At 45.2% G+C, this 20471-nt stretch overlaps 1 long non-coding RNA gene across 2 annotated transcripts in view; it reads right to left on the bottom strand.

The window, feature by feature from the left end:
• Positions 1-4604: 4604 nt before the first annotated feature.
• Positions 4605-20471, bottom strand: part of LOC141094722 (uncharacterized) — a 191900-nt gene continuing 176033 nt past the window's right edge. For both annotated transcript variants that reach the window (XR_012233163.1, XR_012233162.1), the window contains 2 exons: positions 7066-7194; positions 4605-6360 (listed from right to left, as the gene is read on the bottom strand). This is a non-coding gene — a long non-coding RNA (uncharacterized lncRNA). The remainder of the gene's footprint in view (positions 6361-7065; positions 7195-20471) is intronic.

The raw sequence follows: 20471 nt of genomic DNA, 5'->3' as shown, positions 1-20471 counted from the left end.
CCTGCTTATAGTGCCTATCATTGCAATCCTGAAAAACTAGGAACTTGGAGTGTTACCTGTACACCATGGACTGCGGTGCCTACTGGATGTGGCTGATATACAAGCCAAATGACTTGCGGTTTACCTGCGGCTTTTATTATTATTGGTTTTTGTATTGTACCTTGGTCGAGGACGACCAAGTTCAAGGTAAGTGGGGTGTAAGGAAGTGAAATGTGATGTTTTCTTGTTTCCTTCCTCAGAGTTGTCCCTGCTATGTTACTATGTATATTGCTGTATTATAAAGTTTCTAATTAACGTCTGCGGTACTGCTACATAGAAAAATATGCATTATCCCCAGTCTTTAATGGAATAATATTATGTGTCTGTGTCTATGTATAGTTAGGGTAAGCCAGTGCATCCTTCTAGGGACATTAGAGAAGGGCACTCTTAGTACATAGTTCCCCCATAGACCAGGTAGATGTAATTATGTTGCGGGCCACTAGATGGGGCAACATAATTACATATGGAGTATGTGGAGTATGGAGTGTAACTGTTTGGGGTTGAGGACAGGTATCTTTTATACTGATAACAAGTTCAAACAGGTGCCATTACTACAGATAATGAGTGGAGGACAGAGGAGCCTCTTAAGGGCATGTCACACTAAGAGATATCGCTAGCAATATCGCTATAACTAGTGACGTTATAGCGATATTGCTAGCGATATCGCTATGTGTGATACTTACCTACGACCGGCTCCCCCGCTGGTTATCGCTGATCGCGCGAGAACGTTCAGGACTGTTTCTCGTCGTCAGCTTCCTGCGGAGCTTCCTGCTGTGAGGACGAGCGATGCGTGGAGCCGGGCGGGAGGACGCAGGATCGCCTGGTGTGACAGGTAAGTAGCGATCCCCGTCCCCAGCGATGTCGCTGGTGAGATCTGCCTGTGTGGCAGCTCACTAGCGACCACTTAGCGATGTACCAGCGATCCTGACCGCGTCATATCGCTGGTCGGGATCGCTGGTACATCCCTAAGTGTGACAGTACCTTTAAAGAAGAAGTTACAGGTCTGTGAGAGACAGAAATCTTGCATGTTTTTAGGTGACCAAATACTTATTTTCCACCATAATTTGTAAAGTAAATCTTGACAAATCAGACAAGGTGATTATCTGGATTTGTTTTCTCAATTTGACTATCATAGTTGTAGTCTACCTATGATGTCAATTAAAGGCCTCTCTCATCTTTTTAAATGGGAGAACTTGCAGAATTGGTGGCAGACTAAATACTTTTTATCCCCACTGTAATCAAACAAAAAACCTCCAGCAACAGACATCCAAAATCAGGTTACTGAGTGGACGTTTAAAGCTTCATTTTATTGCAATGCCTTTAAAAACATGCTCTTAAAATAGTGAAATCACTATTTTAATCAGGGCCATATTTACCATTAGGCACCGGGGTTGGGGTCAGCCCTCCCCCTCGTTCACCCCCCAATCCCCTCCGCAATCATACTCACCTCCTCCAGGCTCCAGCAGTGCCTGTTGCAGCTCAGATTGTCCTGCACGGCTGCGTCGATATCTGTTTTCTTGTGTCAGCATGCGGTCACATGGTACCGCTCATTAATACATGAATATGGACGCCACGCCTCTCTCATAGGCGTGGCACCCATATTCATGATCTTAATCAGCGGTACCATGTGACCACACGTTGACACAAACAGGAAGAGAGCTCAAGAAACCGGCACCACGGCTCCTGGCACATGATGCAGCAGCAGGAGGACCAGGGACCAGATCGCGCCACGACAGGTGAGCTGGAAGGAGAATGGGGGCCGGGGGGAAGACTGAGCAGTGGGGAATGAGCGCCGGGGGAGGGGGAGGCAATGATCCAGGGGGAGAATGGGGGGGAGAATGGGGGCCAGGGCGAGACTGAGAAGCGGGGAGAGGAATGGGGGGAAATGAGTGCCAGGGGGAGAATGGGGGCCGGGGGAAGACTGAGCACCGGGGAGGCAATGAGCCAGGGGGAGAATGGGGGCTGGGGGGAGACTGAGGGGGGAATGAGTGCCAGGAGGAGAATGAGGGCCGGGGGGAAGAATGAGCAGAGGGGGATGAGCGTAGGGGGAATGAGCGCCGGGGTGGGGCATTGAGCCAGGGGGAGAATAGGGGCCAGGGGGAGACTGAGCAGCGGGAAGAGGAATGAGCGGGTGGGGTTTAATGAGTTCCAGGGGGAGAAAGGGGGCCAGGGGGAGACTGAGCAGCGGGAAGAGGAATGAGCGGGTGGGGTTTAATGAGTTCCAGGGGGAGAAAGGGGGCCGGGGGGAGACTGAGCAGCCGGGAGAGGAATGAGCGGGTGGGGTTTAATGAGTGCCAGGGGGAGAATGGGGGCTGGGGGGGAGACTGAGCAGTTTTTTTTTTTTAATACCTGCAGTAGCGGCTGCAGCAATATATGGGGGCATCTTATGTGGGCAGCATATGGGGGCATAATCTATGGGGCATCTTATGGGGGCATATTCAGTGGAGCATCTTTGTGGGGCATATTCAGTGGAGCATCTTATGGGGGCAGCATATGGGGCATATTCAATGGAGCATCTTATGGGGGCATATTCAATGGAGCATCTTATGGGGGCAGCTTCAGTGAAGCATCTTATGGAGGCAGCATATGGGGGCATTGTTATGAATGAGTCACCGGAGGAGGAAAAAACAAAAATACAAGCTAAGTCCTGAAAACCGGAGAGGTTGGTAGCTAGCGGATTGCAGACCCCTGATCCTATTCACAACAACTAACAGTAGCCATGGGGTGTTCCTACGGTGGTCCTAGACACCTCGTTCACAGCCGGAGAACTAAATAAACCTAAAGAAAGAAAGGGGAAATCTAAACTGCCCCAGAGCAGACCCCAAAGCAATAGACAGTCCCCAACATGTATTGACGGTGAAAACAGATGAAAACACAAACACAGGCAGAAAGACAGGCTGAGCAAACGATGGGGCCCTCACTAATTAGATAGGACAGGAAAGAAAATCAACTGTCTGCAATCACGCAAAAACCCTGCCAAAAAATATGTCCAACACGTCTGATAGAAAAGGCCCTGAAGTCACTAGACTTCAAAATCACTATATCAGCACTTAGATATATTCTGAAAACAGAGCAAAGAGATCAACTGATCAGAGACAAAAATGGAGTTCAGCCAGTCCCAACCAGGGCTGGCTGAGCACAAACACTAAGTCAACCAGACAAAATCTCATGGAACAATAGCAGAGCAAAAACTTAGCTTTAGTAGACAGGACTAAACTGGAGGCCAGAGCTCAGAGCAGAGAGGATCACCAGCAACCCAGCAGGGCTTCGGCGGCCTTATATCCACTCAGAGATTCCGGATGTCCAATCACACGCCACCTGTTCAGATGACAGGTTTTTCCCATCCAAATCAATTTCACTACCTCCTTTCACCAGCAGAGGGAGTTCATCGGACATCAAAGGTGAAGGAGAAAATGAGCTCATAACGGCATATTCAGTGGAGCATCTTATGGGGGCTTATTCAGTGGAGCACCTTATGGGGGAAGCATATGGGGGAAAATTCAATGGAGCATCTTATGGGGGCAGCATATGGGGGTATATTCAATGAAGCATCTTATGGGGCATAATCTATGGGGCATCTTATGGGGCCTATTCTATGGAGCATTTTATAAGGCAGCCTATGGGCATAACCTATGGAATGTCTAATGGGGCCATAACATTTATGGAGCAGCATATGGGGCATATTATTCTATAGAGCATCTTATGGGGCCATTATTAACCTTTGAGCAGCATTATATGGGGCGTATTTTGCATGGAGCATCTTATGTGTCCCATCATGAACTATATGGAGCATTATATGGGGCTCCTGATTCAATATGGATATTCAAAAATATTTAACCTACTGATGCCTCAATTAATTTATACTTTTATTGGTATCTATTTTTATTTTTGAAATTTACTGGTAGCTGCTGCATTCTCCACCCTAGGCTTATACACGAGTCAATAAGTTTTCCCAGTTTTTTGTGGCAAAATGAAGTTTGTCGGCTTATACACGAGTATATAAGGGTAATCCTCCAATGTCTGCTGGACATGGTATGGGGATAGTTTATAGTTCAGTTAGTACAGACACCATACTTCTTGCTGTTAACCAGTTAATGTTTTCTTGTCCACCACACTGCAGTGTCAAAAGAGGAAGACAGCGAGACAGGCAGCAACATCGCATCAGAGAGCTCGTGACCTCGAAACAGAAGATCCTCAGATTCTGGTATTGTGACATAATATTAAGAATAATATTTATTAATTGATATTGCGCCATTAAATCCACAGCACTTTACATACATCATCAACACTGTCCCCATTGGGGCTCACAATCTAAACATCCTATTTGGCGGTCTTGTGAGTGTGGTAGGAAACCCACACAAACACGGGTAGAACATATAAACTCTTTGAAGATGTCATCCTTGGTGGGATTTGAAACCCAGACCCCAGTGCTACAAAGCTGTTGCGATGACTACTGAGCCACTATATACAGTGCTAAGCACAGAGCCACCGCGTACAGTGCTAACCACTGAGCCACTGTGCTGCCATAATAGCTATGAAAGAATATTTTTGCTGGCAGCATTGTGTATTAGCTCTTTCTATGCTCATCATATGCACTACACATCTGTTTTTATTGATTTATTTGAGGATGTAATATTGATATCCTATCCTTATAATAGGCCATTAATACTGACATCAGCACTGATCAGTTGCCTGAAGGTGTTGTAGCGCTTCATGGAATAATGACTGCTATTTTACCATACTTATACACTAGGTTCCAATGGTCATTTGTTGATTTTGCAGCATCTAGGCTGGAAACACGGACAGAGAGGCATACAAGATACTCGCATGAGTGTCGCATGACTCATCCGGGACAGCGGCAGGCTCTCTGGATGTGAGTGCATCAGCTGCATAGAAACTCATACAGCTGACATCATGCTCCCTCCTGCCACCGTCCCAGGTGAGTCATGTAAGACTTGTACAAGTATCTCGCATGCATCTCACACCTTGTGTTTCCAGTTTGAGGCCACATTTACTGAATTCAAATGCTTTTTCCATCAAAAACATCTTAGCGGCTTTCACACTGCTAAATTTCTGATCCGTGTCTATTCTATTCGTTTTCTCTGATCCATTTGTGTCAGTTTTTTTCATGCACCCAGAATCGGAGACTTCTCTGGTTTTGGGCTGCCTTGAAAAACGCCGACACAAACGGACAGACGTGGATATATTGCTTTCTGAGTCAAGTAACATGGATGTCTATGGAGACGGATCTGTACAGATCCATGAAAAAACAGATCTGTGAACCAGATCCGTTCTGCTGTACTGAGAAATCAGCATTTCAATTGATATATAAATAATGCCTAACGACTATGGTGGATCTTATCCCTCTATCACTCCAGCTCTATTTCCCACAGATTGCCACCTTCTTCACTGACAGCCTCTGTGATGTGATTTCTTCTGGAAAAAAGAGCTGGAAAAGGTGGCAGTGAGCGGGTATAGAGCTGGAGTAACAGATCTACTCCCTCATTTGCATATGTATGCAAACCGATTTCAGATGAATGGACTGAACATGTAAAAATTTTACTGGAATTGTCTTTGAAAGAGCTACATGGGCATACACAGATTCGGACCGCTTACTCAATCCCTATGGGACTTGCGAACATGTTCGGCACTTGCGGTGAGACAAAAAAACACAGCTAGCAGCGTTTTTTCCGTTGCTGCAAGTACCGCATTTGTGGGATCGCGGCAAAACTGCAAGTGCCGCACGTGTCCGCAAGTCCCATAGGGACTGAATGAGGCCGAATGCAGTGTTGCCATAAGTGATCCGTTACGTGACAGATGCGGAAAAACTGCCAGATCTGCCATGAATGGCGAAAATCGCTGATGTGAAAGTAGCCAAAATCACTGCCGACAGTGTCTGCATTAGTCATACTCGCCAATGGGGGGGGGGGGGGGAGCACGAAAAGTGCCTAAGGCAGCGCAAACTCTAAATACGGCCCTGCAAATAATAAAAGAGAATGCATTTGAGAAATAAATGGGTAAAAATTTATATAAAGAAAATAAATACAAGAGTCTCAAAAAATATATTAAGTGCAAATGAGTGTAAAATAGGAGAAGGCATGTAATGAATGGAATATTTCTTGGACAAATAGACATCAATAAAGGATCTCAAAAGTTAGTAAAGTGCCAATAAGAGATAAAGTGAAAAGTGCAGATACCAATATATATAATAATCAGTCATATATCCATATAAACATGAAGTAAGAATGTCTCAAAATCTGTTTCAAATTAGCCTGAGGGAAAAAATAGAAGATACACCATGATCTTTTTCTGGTCTTGGGTCTGAAAAATTAAGAAAACAGTGTTAAAATCATTAAAAACACCACATCTAAAACATACTTAAGTAACAGAAAGGAGGCAATACTAATAACCTCATTCATGCCATTTGGTCAAATAGTATCTAACTTGGAAATCCATCTAGTTTATAGGTGAGCTAGTTTTCTCTTCCAATTGCGACCGCGGCTGACCACTTGGATCCGATCAATGCCTATAAATTTAAGAAGACTCGCATCACATATGTGAGCCGTCCTAAAGTGTCTTGGTATATAGGTTGGAGTGTTGATATATCAGTGGCATCCACAGCACTTTTTATGTTTCAGACATGCTCCATTAATCTTAATTTCAACTGTCTGAATGTCAGACCTATATGCACCAATTTACATGAACACATAGCATAGTAAATAATGCCCACGCTATTGCATGTGATATGTTGGGTGATCACAAATATATTAGGGCAGGCAATGCAACTTTTGCGGAAAAAAAAGCCCCATTTCACACCGTTTGAGCCAAATGCTGTTTCAAAATTGATCTAGCATAATTACTATGGACAAGAAGGTCTTTTAGGTTGCGTGATCTTCCAAAAGTAGCCGATGGATATTCCATAGTGACATTTGCCAAAGTACAATCGTTTCTTAGAATCGACCAATACCTTTGCAGCGCATCTCTAAGTTGGCGCCATTTATCATTATTAATAGATATAAATCTTACTTTTTGTTCCACAGAAGATTTCTTTTTCTTGAGGTCAGTCCTGTTAGAGTTGGATGTTCTCTTCAGGCTTTTTTTGATACTCATATGAGAATATTGTCTTCCTTTGAACATTTGAGATAGTTCTTGTGCCTGTGTGTAAAAGGAATCATTATTTGAGCAGATTCTACGGGTTCTCAAGAATTGTCCCATTGGAATACTGTTAATCAGAGGGGACGGGTGTGAAGAAGAGGCATGTAATAGAGAGTTCACAGCCATGATTTTCCTGAACAATTTGTGTGTTTATATTTGATTTTAATGTTTACTTCATTGAGAATCTGTATGAATCTCAGCAGATTATCCTCGGTGCCGTGCTAAAATAGTACCCTTACAATGGAAGCCACCAGGTTGGTGAAGTAGATCCTTTCTCACCGGCCCAGGAAGACATTGGCATATGAGAAAGTGAATGCCGCGCCCATAGCCGTCCCCTGGAGCTGCAGGTAAGGAACATCCTTGAATAGGAAACAATTGTGTTTAAGGGCAAAGTCCAAAAAGGTAAGTAGAAATGAAATCAAGTCTGGGTCCAAGTTGGTCAGAGATAAAAATACCCTCACAACACCATCATGATGTTTGATTAAGGTGTATACGGATTCAATATCCAATGTGACCAACCACATGTCATCATCCATAAAAATATTTTTCACTTTGTTCAATATATCGCTGATGTCTCTAACATAGGATGGCAAAGTCTCAACAATCGGTTTCAGGTAGTGATCTAAATGCTTAACAATATCTTCGCATAGACTACAGGTTCTGGACACGATGGAACGGTTAGGTGGTGATGACACGTTCTTATGAATTTTCAGTAATCGGTATAGATAGGTAATAAGTGGTCTGGTGTGGTGGTATTTATCCCTTGTATGTGGTATTATTCAGTCACATTTATGGTGATAATATGTGGTCTGGTCATGGTGTGGGGGCATTCATCCCTTGTATGTGGTATTTAAGGTCACTAAGTGGTGGTAATATGTGGTTCGGCCATGGTGTGGCGGTATTTGTTCCTTATATGTGATATTATTCATTCACTATGTGGAGGTAATATGTGGCCTGGTCATGGTGTGATGGTATTTGTCCCTTGTTTGTGGTATTATTAGTCATTTGAAAAAATGAATGTGACACATTTCCATAAAGAAAAATATACCTAAAAAACATATTGGGTATTTTAAGAAATGTTTAATAAGTTAGAGTAGAGTAGGGCCCTTCCAGAAGAGACTACCTTGTTGTGGTGGTGGCTTAAAAAATCTTTTAGCTGAAACAAAAGCTGATGGCTCTGTATTTGATATGGTGTTCAATGGGAACTCTTAATGTGGAATTGGTGAGGACGTGTGCAGAAGTGGAGTTTTTCCAAGAGTGGGCGGTGGGACTTTAGAGCTGTAGGTGGAGCTGGGGTGAAGCATGGGTGGAGTCTCAAGGGGGCCTGAAAATTTTACTAGTATGGGGCCCTGAGATTCCTGGTGGCAACCCTCAGCATGAATGTGGCCTATGGAGCTGCGGAACACAAAGTATGATACAGCTCATAATTGCACACATCACTCCACGTAATATATACTGGTTGTCTCTACACGTCTATGGTCCACTGCTGCGATTTGGGTTCCATTCTGGTACTGATGTTTAATAGTTACAATTGTTTTACAGTGTGGCAGAATATGTTAGCGCTATTTAAGTAATATGAAACAATAAATACCACAATATGCAGTGAAATCAACCTGTGGGTTCTGTTTATAGAAATTACCAGACTTTCATTAGAACAGTCAAGGCACAGGGGAAGAGTTACTAAGACACCAGAAGTTTCACTTAAATTGGGGCAGAATCCTGGTGAACATGCAATGTGTCAAATTTATTATCTTAAAAAATGGTTTGAAAAATAAAACAATCAAAAACACTAACACCAAATAATCCCCAAATAACTTCCTCCCCTTGGACTAGACAGTCCACAACTGAGGACAATTTTTTTTAACTTAAATACTTAAAACACCACTCCAGCAGTGGGGGGGGGCAGCGCTGGAGTGGCGCTTTAAATCTAAGCCCCCCTACCCTTCGGTGTCGTCACCATTTTGTTGCCGCTGCACACTCTGCCTAGCTGGAAGTCAGAAGCTACGTCACAAGAGCACAATGCTAGTCTGTGTATGAGAGCCAGAATGAGGCACTCAGACTTGTATTGTAAAGTGACCATTGCACCGCTCCATGAAACACTGGAGCTGAGAGCAGATCACTTTGCGCTGGAGACCAAAAGGAGCGGCGGTGAAAATGGATGAAAATGATGGAAGGAGAGTATGAGACAAGGGAGGAGACTTACATTTAAAGCACCACTCCAGCAATGCAATAAAAATAAAACGCAGGAGTGGTGCTTTAAATGCATGTAGTTTGGGCTAAAAATTATTTTTTCAGTTTGGTTTCAATGAAGGGATTGTCACCAGGTATTTGCAACCTAATCTATGAGAAGCATGATGTAGGAGCAGAGACTCTGATTCTAGTGATGTGTCACTTACTGAGCTCCTTGCTGTAAATTTCTATAAAATCACTGTTTTATCAGCAAGAGATAACTAAAAGACAAGTAATCGTGCTGCCATGTAGTCCTCCATATTGATGAGCTCTGCATAACCCCGCCCCCATCTCTGATTGGCAGCTTTCTGCCTATGCACAGTGCACACAACAAACCGCCAATCAGAGGTGTGGGTGGGGTTATACAGATCTCAGCATTCAGAGAACTGGTAGATCTTTCAGATTTTTTCGACTTACTCATGATTTACAACTTTTAAAAAGCTGCAAAATGTGTTGCAACTGTAATCCAGTCTCCCCTGGAGTGATTTTATGTAATTCAGAAATGTTAGCAAAAACTTTTCCACCATTTTAGCCGATAATGTGACTTTTTTAGTTAAAAAGTCTCAGAACAGGTTAAAGGGGCAGTCCACTTCTAGGACAACCCCTCCTTAATCTAATTGCTAGGTCCCGATAAAATATGGATGGATTTTTGGCATTGTACAGACTTGTATGCAAATTTTGTTCTTTGCTTATTGTTTTATGTAGCCGTAAAAGCGCTAATATATGTATTACCTAAGCTATTGAATAATGTATGTGTGAAAAAGGAATCTAAGGCTTAACCTTCTGTAGTGTATCATAGACCCCAGATAGCGATTGAAGCCGTGGAGGACAGAGAGAACCGGCTTAACCGACGTTGTTCCACTGGGAGATCGTCGGGGGTCTGTGGCGGGTAAGCAACGAACTCACTGACAAGAGACTTGTGCTTTACTCGAATCTGGGGCCGCCCCCAACCCACGGTCAGCCACAGCCGTTACCGCTGTTCCTCGCTCTGGTGCGGGAGGTCCGCGACCCAGAGCCGCCGCTGAGATTTTACATCAGCCCGCTGCGGCGGCTTTCCCACTGCCTCCCTGCCTCAGCCCACGGCTGCGGCCTCTTCATCACCGACGGCAGTGGACACCATCTCGTCACAGTTGGCATTTGAGGCCTACTCCCTGTCCACAGATGAACCCTTAGCATAGGCCTGCCAATGGTCACTTCTTGAAACTGCGACACAACCTCGCTTGGGCCCGTGAGCCTGATAAGACTTTCAGCAAGTCCTACCCCGCTGTGTTTACAGGGGGTCATCTCCACAAAGGACTACTCCAGGGCCTGTCGCGCTCCAGTTGCAGGATTACTTCAGGGCCCGTTGTGCCCCCAGCTTCAGGATTACCCCAGGGCCTGTTGCGCCCCAATGGCAAAGAACCTTCAGGGCCTGGTGTGCCCCCAGCTTCAGGAATACTCTAGGGCCTGTTGCGCCCCAACGGCACAGATCCTACAGGGCCTGCTGTGCCCCAAGCTGCAGGATTATTTCAGGGCCTGTTGCGCCCCAACAGTAAAGATCCTTTAGGGCCTGTTGTGCCCCAACTCCTCCCGGGTGCTGAGATGCCCAGGTGTCACAGCCGTTCTTCAGCAGCTGAACTTAGCGGCAGCAGCGTCAAAGCAGCCACATCCGCGATGCCGAAGCAGACACACCAGTGACACCGAAGGGCGTCCGGAAGGATAAGTTCACTTTAGGAGATAAGGACCCATAGTCGGCCGTCGCGAGGCCCATAATAGCCGGCTTTGCCGGGTTAGTCGCATTCTTGATAAGAAAAGTATTGTTATTGTTGTTGAGTCCGTGCGTGTAATCCCTTTCTGGTTGCTCAGCATAGCCCTAGCGGCTTCAGTTCATAAACGTTACTTTCCAAAATCACACTCAGTCTCGTGTTTCGTCACTGCATCCTGAGAACCTGCTGGTACCTACACCAGCATCACTTATCGCAACAATCACACGAGATTCCCAGGACCACGAGTGCCGACACTCCTGGAATGGCGCTGGCACAGGAGGTGAGTATAAGCATTATTATTTTATCATGGCCAAACATTTAGATCAAGAAGGAGAGACATAAAGAGCATTTTTGATTTTTTTTGATAGAGGGCATAAAATTTCAGAGGAACTTGTGGCTTTTTGCACTAAAAGCTCTTAAAACACATTAAAGATAAAAAATAAAGAGCAGTTTTGATTTTGTGCAGAATTCATGAACCGTGTGCACTATTTTGTAGAAATTGGTGCAAAAAAAGTCAATGAAAACCACAAGACAAAAAAGAAGCGACATAAAAACAAAAAAAGGGTTGAAACGGGCCCTGAGTTTGCACAATCTATTAAACAGGATTAGTAAATGTGTCCCCAGTCTCTTTTAATCACAAAAACAGCTTTGCTGCATGAGCCTAGTCTTACACACTATTCCTTATTGCATTTGCGCCTTTTTTTGTCTCTTTTTTATGTTTTTTGTAATTTGGCCTAATTTTCTCTTAATTTGCGCCTCTTTTAAAGTTTATTTTATATTTGTTTGTCTGTTTTTTTTTATGTTCACCGTTGTGGGCGAGGATTAGTATTTCCAGTTATTTTCATCTAATTCGTCATTTACAGCTTTTCAAAAGTCACATTTCTGCTCTACAAAGGAGCAAAAAAACCTAAAGGGCGTATTCGATTTTTGCGGAAAATGTTCAACAAAAGCGACAAAACAGTAAAATTTTTTAAAAAAAGTGATGTAACCCACCTTACCCTACCCCAAATGATAAATTGGGGCTCTAAGTTTGTGCTATTAAACTTGATTAGTAAATCTTCCCCACTATTGCTTGTAAGCGCACACAGCTCTGCTGCATGCAGTTGTAGGGAGGTCGACCGGACCACAGGTACCTGCATGCCGGGTCCGGAACTGAAGAAGCTGCATACACTGTTCCCGGGGGAATCCTGAGTGAGGAGGACCTTCCCCTATTGCCTGAGGGAAGCGAGAGCGAAGCGGACCTACCTGCAGTCCCAGGAGGGCAGGGAGAGGGAGAAAAGCATGGGCAGCAGCAGGGGCAGAGGGATAAAAGGGAAAAACGCGCAAAGGACTGCAGTTTGGCGCAAATGCAGAGCATCGCGCAGAGCGGTGAACAGTGTGCTCGGCTTCCCCTTCCCCCACTGAGTACCGGCACTGTGGCAGAGTCTGACAGGCTACAGAGGGACCGCTGCCAGGAGAGAAGCCGGGTGCAGTACAGAGCAGAGCTGTGCACACATGACAGAGCAGAGCCGGCCGTGCAGCAGCCACAGAGACGGAAGTGCTCCATCCGGGGAGCAAGAGCATTGTGCAAGCCAGCGTCTGCCATTCCCCGTCGCCAGCAGTGGGGACCAGAGGGGGAGAGGGATGTGCAGGGTGTGCCGGTGACTACCAGAAAGCAAGATGCAGAACGTACCGTATCCGGGAGTACAACACACATACCCCATAAGAGTGACCGGGGACAAGATAGACACTTGCACCCTGACTGTGCCAGTAAACACCTGCCGAACCACGTTGGGCTCATACAGGACCAGGACCCACATTACAGTCAGCCACTTTGGACTCGTTTGATAGAGACTGTGAGGAGAGTTGTGCAGGAGACACGTCAGGCTTAGGCTGTGTGCGGATTTAGATGGGAACGGATCCGCAGTGCTTTTGGACGCATGGATTGGCATCAAATCCGCAGTGTAGTACACGGCCAATGTTAATCTATGGGAAATGGAGTTTCGTTGTGCACATGCTGTGGAAAAAATGTGCGGATTCGCAGCGTTTTATTTTTCATAGCATGTCAATTCTTTGTGCGGATCTGCAGCGTTTCTCCATCCGTTGACTTGCATTGAGTCAGGCACATCCGCAGCAAAACCGCAGATGTAAAAAAGATCTGTGGTTTTGCTGTGGATGTGGGTGTGAGAAACGCTGCGGACCGGGAGGAGAGAAGTGTGTGGGCGGAGTATAGGCGAAGCTATGTGCATGTCTGTGTGTGCGGGGTTCTGGGTATCTGTGTGTGTGCCGTTGTCTGCGTGATTCTGTGTGTGTGGGTCTGCGGAGCTGTGTGCGGGGTCGGCGGGGCTGTGTGCAGGGTCGGGTGCAGCTGTGTGCTGGGTCAGGCGGGGCTATGTGCGGTGTCGGCGGGGGTGTCAGTGTGTGGGTCTGTCAGTGTGTATGCAGGCATCATCCGATGGGACTACTAGTTCCATCTGGCTACGCCTACTACAATGACACGATTAGCCAATGATGGGATAGTAGTAGTCCCATCATCCGGCTAATGTGTTGAATGTAAAAAAAAAACAAAACACATGCCCACATATATAGTCCATACTTACCACCTTCAACCAAATCCCCGAAGCCCTCGCTCACCTGAAAAAAAAATAAAAAAAAACAACCAATATACTCCCTGTGTCCGAGGTAGTCCATATAATAACGATTGTCCCACGACGATCTCCCATGGAGAGCTGTCACATCAGCAGATGCGACCGCTCTCCAGGGGCTCCGGTGATACAGTAACAGAGATAATCCTCCTCATTGTATCACTCCGCCGCCGACAGAACACCAGAGTTCATCCTGTGATTTTGCGGCACAACAGAATGAGGCTTAACTCCGGTGACACACTATGGTCAGTATGTCATCGGAGGCCTATAGAGCTGATATGACAGTTCTATAGGGTAGATCGTCGTGGGACACTCGTTATTAAAGAGGGACTGCATTGGAACAGGGAGTATACTGTTGATTTGTTTTTTTAATTTTTTTGCAGGTGATCGATGGCTTCGAATGGATTTAGGCGTACAATAAAAATTACGAAAAACTGTGTCGTGTTTTATTTCATTAAAATACTTTTCTTAATGTGTGTGTTTTTTTAACCCTTTATTACTATAAGATTAATAATGGATAGGCGTCTTATTGACGACTCTCCATTATTAGCCGGGCTTAATGTCACCTGTTGTGAATTCCCTTGCTCGAAGTTCAGAGCTGAAGCTCCTTCTGCTCCCTCTGGTGGTTACTGAGAGTAGTGGAGCTGGCCAGGTGGATGGAAGTTCTCCACCTGATGACAATAATTGGGAACCTTGGATTACTGGCTGGGAGCATATAATTGAGCTGGCTGCTCTTGGAGGTTGCTGGTGATTTCCTCTGTGCATTTGGAGTTCTTTTGTCCCCTGCCTGATGTGCATGGTTCAGCTAAGTGATTCTTTTGCTAATCCTGTGCATCTAATCTGGTTGTGTCTTCTTTTTGCTTTTTGTTTTGCTGCTAGGGTTCAGCGTGCTCCCTGCTGGGGGCAGCGCTGGGCCCTGCTTCATATGTTGCAGCTTGTTCAGTCCCCTGTTATGTTAGTATCTTTTTGCTTTGCTGCCAGTTTATACCAGAGTGCTGATCTAGCAGGGGTGAGGTCGTGTCACCTCAGGTTTTTTGTATATCAGAAGTGTGGGACTTTTTCAGGGTTTTGTGCATGATTGCAGACAGTATCTTTTCTGTCCTGTCCTGTCTAGACAGCTTGGGCCCCACTGTTTGCTCAGTCTGTTCTCTGCCTGTGATTGTGTCTCATCTTGTCTCACCGACAATATATGTTTGGGGGCTGTCTATTCCTTTGGGGATCTGCTCCGGGGCAGTTTAGATTTCATCTTTCTGTCTTTAGGCTTAGTTAATCCTCTGGCTGTGACGAAGCGTCTAGGGCATCGTAGGAACGCTCCACAGCTACTGCTAGTTGTGTGGATAGGGTCAGGGGTCTGCAATCCGCTTAGTTACCAACCTCTCTGGTATTCTGGTGGCTTAGCCTGTTCCTGCCACCATACTCGGTGACCCATTCATAACAGAATCACCAGCCCAACCACAGACTCTAGGGTACTCAAAAGAAGGAAAGAATTGTAAAAAAAAAAAAAAAAAAAAAAGTCAGAATTTTTTAAATATTTTTTTCTCTGGGGCCATAGGTGGATTTTTTCTTTAATGGAGACTAAGCAATTGTCCGATCGTGTTGAGCAGCTCGCTGCTGAAGTGCGGGGAATTTCTGCCTATCTCGCTCAATCATCTGCTGTAGAACCAATGATCCCTACTCCTGATGTGTTTTCGGGGGATCAGTCAAAATTTTTGAATTTCAAGAATAACTGTAAACTATTTCTTGCTTTGAAGCCTAATTTGTTGGGGATCTCGGTGCAGCAGGTTGAAATTGTCATCTCCCTGCTGCGCGGCAATCCCCAGGATTGGGCTTTTTCTCTGACACCTGGAGATCCTATTCTGGCTAATGTGGATGCGTTTTTTCCGGCCCTGGGGTTGTTGTATGATGAACCTAATGCTATTAATCAAGCTGAGAAAACCTTATTGGCATTGAACCAGGGTCAGGATGCTGCGGAGTTATGCTGCCAGAAATTCCGTAAGTGTGCGGTCCTTACTAAATTGAATGATGATGCCCTAGCAGCTCTCTTTCGGAAAGGTCTGGCAGAAACTGTGAAAGATGTTATGGTGGGATTTCCTGTCCCCTCTGGTCTTAACGACTCCATGTCATTAGCCATCCAAATTGATCGACGTTTACGTGAAGGTACCCGAGAGGCGGTGCTGCCTTTTGAACAAACTTCTGAACCCATGCAATGTGATAGGGTTTTGTCTAGGGTGCAACGTCAAGAGTTCAGAAGGCGTAATAAGTTATGCTTTTTTGTGGGGACGCCTCTCATGTTATGAATGATGTCACCGAGGAGGATAGCAGGACCAGGCTAAGCCACCAGAAAACCAGAGAGGTTGGTAACTAAGCGAATTGCAGACCCCTGATCCTATCCACACAACTAACAGTAGCCGTGGAGTGTACCTACGATGCCCTAGATGCCTCGGCACAGCCAGAGAGCTAACTAGCCTAAAGCTATAAAGGTGAAATCTAAACTGCCCCGGAGGAGACCCCAAAGGAATAGATAGCCCCCAAACATATATTGTCGGTGAGACAAGATGAAAACACAAACGCAGGCAGAAAAATAGACTGAGCAAATGATGGAGCCCAAACTGACTAGACAGGACAGGAAAGGAAAGACAATGTCTGCAATCATGCAAAAAACCCTGAAAAATCCATCAAGTCTGATGCACAAAAAACACTGAAGTCACATGACTTCGTCCTCACTATATCAGCACTCTGGTGTATACTGAAAGCAAAGCCAAAAGAGACCAATATAACAGGGGACAGAACAAACTGACACAAGCAGTAACATATGGGCAGTGATCCAGCACAGCCCAAGCAGGAGCAAGCTGACCCACACAAAGCAGAGATAGACAAAACCAGATCAAATGCAAAAAGATTAGCAAATGAACCACTTAGATGAACCATGCAGGAACAGAGCAGGAGACATCAGACCTCAGAAGGCACAGGAAGAAAATCACCAGCAGGGATTGAAGGAAGTCAGCTGTCTTAAATAATCCAGTCAGAAACCCCAGATCTCCAATCATCATCATTATCAGGTGGCAAGCCTCTGTCAATCTGACCAGCTCCACTACCTCCAGTAACCACCAGAGGGAGCCCAGAAAGAGAACTCACAACACCTCTGTCAATCTGACCAGCTCCACTACCTCCAGTAACCACCAGAGGGAGCCCAGAAAGAGAACTCACAACACCTCTGTCAATCTGACCAGCTCCACTACCTTCAGTAACCACCAGAGGGAGCCCAGAAAGGGAATTCACAACAGTACAGCCTAAGTTCCTGTTGGCAGTTACCTTGATCTGCTCCTTGTCTACTTTTTCTGCTAAGGCCTTTGTTGATTCAGGAGCAGCTTTGAATCTGATGGATCTTGACTTTGCCAAGCATTGTGGTTTCCACATGGTGCACCTGAGAACCCTATTCCCTTGAGGGGGATTGATGCTACCCCTTTGGTGGAGAATAAACCCCAGTTTTGGACCCAGGGGGTAATGCGGGTCACCCCGGACCATCAAGAGAATTGTAAATTTTTCGTGTTGCACAATTTACATGATACTATTGTACTGGGTTTTCCTTGGTTACAAACCCATCATCCTATTTTTGATTGGAAATCTCTGTCTGTAGTGAGTTGGGGTTGTCAGTGTGTTCTTGGTGACACTCCTGTTTTCTCCACCTCTCCCCAGTCTCATGATGTTCCTGACTATTTGGCTGATTTTTCTGATGTGTTTAGTGAGAGTAGGTCCGCGTCTTTGCCTCCTCATAGGAGTTATGACTGCGCAATTGAGTTAATGCCCGGTTATAAATTTCCCAAGGGTCGGCTTTTCAATTTATCTGTACCTGAACATGATGCTATGCGATCTTATATCAAGGAATCATTGGAGAAGGGTTATATCAGACCATCCTCTTCGCCTTTGGGTGCTGGTTTTTTCTTTGTGGCCAAAAAAGATGGCTCATTAAGGCCATGTATTGACTATCGTTCCCTTAACAAAATCAATGTTAAATATCATTACCCGTTACCCCTGATTTCTGATTTATTTTCCAGAGTTAAAAGTGCTTGTTGGTTTACCAAACTTGACCTCAGGGGGCGTATAATCTTATGCGCATCAAGTACGGGGATTAATGGAAGACGGCATTTAATACTCCGGATGGACATTTTGAGTACCTGGTGATGCCTTTTGGGCTCACTAATGCCTCTTCCGTCTTCCAATCTTTTATGAACGATATTTTCCGGGACTTTGTGAATAAGTTTTTGATCATTTATCTGGATGATATTTTGATTTTTTCCAGTGATTGGGATTCTCATGTGGAACATGTCCAGACTGTGTTCCGGATTTTGAGGGAAAATACTCTGTATGTTAAGGGATCGAAATGTCTTTTTGGTGTACAGAGGATTTCGTTTTTGGGATTCATTTTGTCCCCATCTGCTATTGAAATGGACCCGGGGAAGGTACAAGCCATTTATGATTGGGTTCAGCCCACTTTTCTGAAGGCTCTTCAGAAGTTTTTGGGTTTTGCTAATTTCTACCGTAAATTTATAAGTAATCTTTCTGGTATTGTTAAACCTCTGACGGATTTGACCAAAAAGGGCGCTGGTGTGGTGAATTGGTCTCCAGAGGCAGTCGCGGCATTTCAGGAGCTTAAGCAGAGATTCACCTCTCTTTCGGTTCTACGGCAACCTGATGTTTCACTCCCATTTCAGGTGGAAATAGATGCTTCTGAGATTGGTGCAGGAGCCGTTTTGTCTCAAAGAGATCCAGTAAGCTCTAAGATGAATCCCTCTGCCTTCTTTTCTCGGAAATTTTCTCCATCTGAATGTAACTATGACGTGGGTAATCGGGAATTATTGGCCATGAAGTGGGCATTAGAAAAGTGGAGACATTGGTTGGAGGGAGCTAGACATCAAGTTGTGGTTCTCACCGATCACAAGAATTTGATTTATCTTGAATCAGCCAAGCGCTTCAATCCTAGACAGGCTAGGTGGGCCTTATTTTTCACGCATTTTAATTTTGCGGTTTCCTTTAATCCGGGCACTAAGAATGTTAAGGCGGATGCCCTTTCTAGGAGTTTCTTAGCGGATTCTCTTGATGTGACCGAGCCTACGACCATTCTAAATGAGGGTGTTGTTCTTTCCGCCATCTTTCCTGATTTGAGACGTGCCCTGGAGGAATTTCAGGAGGATAATCCTGAACGATGCCCTATGGGAAAATTGTATGTCCCTGAAAAGTGGAGGAAAAGAGTAATGTCTGAAATTCATTGCTCCGCGTTGGCTGGTCATCCAGGTAGCTTTGGTACCAGAGATTTGGTGAGTTGGTCTTTTTGGTGGCCTGCCTTATCTCGTGATGTCAGGAATTTTGTGCAGTCCTGTCGGACTTGTTCTTGGTCTAAGCCCTGTTCTCGTGCTAATGGTTTGTTGATGCCCCTGCTGGTGCCCAGGAGGCCATATACCCATATCTCAATGGATTTTATCTCTGATCTCCCTGTCTCTCAGAGAATGACTGCTATTTGGGTGATCTGTGATAGATTTTCTAAGATGGTCCATCTTGTACCACTCCCAAAGTTGCCATCTTCTTCTGAGTTGGTGCCCTTGTTTTTACAACAAGTGGTTCGTTTGCACGGGATTCCTGAGAACATTGTGTCGGACAGAGGGGTCCAGTTTGTTTTCAGATTTTGGAGGGCTTTTTGTTCCAAACTGGGAATTCAGTTGTCTTTCTCCTCTGCATTTCAGCCACAGACCAATGGGCAGACTGAGAGAACAAACCAGATGTTGGAGTCCTATTTGAGATGTTTCATATCTTCTGATCAGGATGATTGGATCTCATTTTTGCCCTTGGCCGAATTCGCGCTAAACAATAGGGCTAGCTCTGCCACTTTGATGTCTCCTTTCGTTTGTAACTTTGGGTTTCATCCTCGATTTTCTTTGGGGCAGGTAGAAGCTTCTGCCTGCCCAGGTGTGGATTCTGTGGTAGAGAGAATGCAGCAGATTTGGGACAAAGCAATGGATAAGTTGTCCCACTCTCAGGAAAAGGTCCAACGGTTTTCCAACCAGCATAGGACCATTGGCCCCCTGTTTAAAGTGGGTGATATGGCTTGGTTGTCTCAAAAATATTCCCATGAAGGTTGCATCTCCAAAATTCAAGCCAAGATTTATTGGACCTTATAAGATTTTGGAAATCATTAACCCCGTTTCTTTCCGTTTGGCTCTTCCAGTTACGTTTAAGATTCATAACGTCTTTCATAAATCTTTGTTGAAAAGGTTTGTGGAGCCAGTCGTTCCAGCGGCAGCACCCCCTGACCCTGTACTGGTTAAGGGTAATTTGGAGTATGAAGTAGAGAAGATATTGGATTCTCATCTGGCTAGATGGAGACTTCAGTAATTGGTCAAGTGGAAGGGTTATGGCCAGGAGGATAATTCTTGAGTCTCTGCTTCTGACATCCATGCCAAGAGATTGGTTCGTGTCTTTCACCGGGCCCATCCTGATCCGCCTGGTGGCGTGGATGAGGGTTCAGTGACCCCTCCTCAAGGAGGGGCGTTGTTATGAATGAGTCACCGGAGGAGGAGAAAACAAAAATACAAGCTAAGTCCAGAAAACCGGAGAGGTTGGTAGCTATCGGATTGCAGACCCCTGATCCTATTCACCACAACTAACAGTAGCCGTGGGGGGTTCC

Source organism: Dendrobates tinctorius, unplaced genomic scaffold (genome assembly GCF_039654945.1).
Source record: "Dendrobates tinctorius isolate UK_male_01 unplaced genomic scaffold, ASM3965494v1 ptg000065l, whole genome shotgun sequence".
NCBI lineage: Eukaryota > Metazoa > Chordata > Amphibia > Anura > Dendrobatidae > Dendrobates > Dendrobates tinctorius.
The sequence above is the reverse complement of the archived record's forward strand: the minus strand, read 5'-3'. Positions and strand labels throughout refer to the sequence as shown.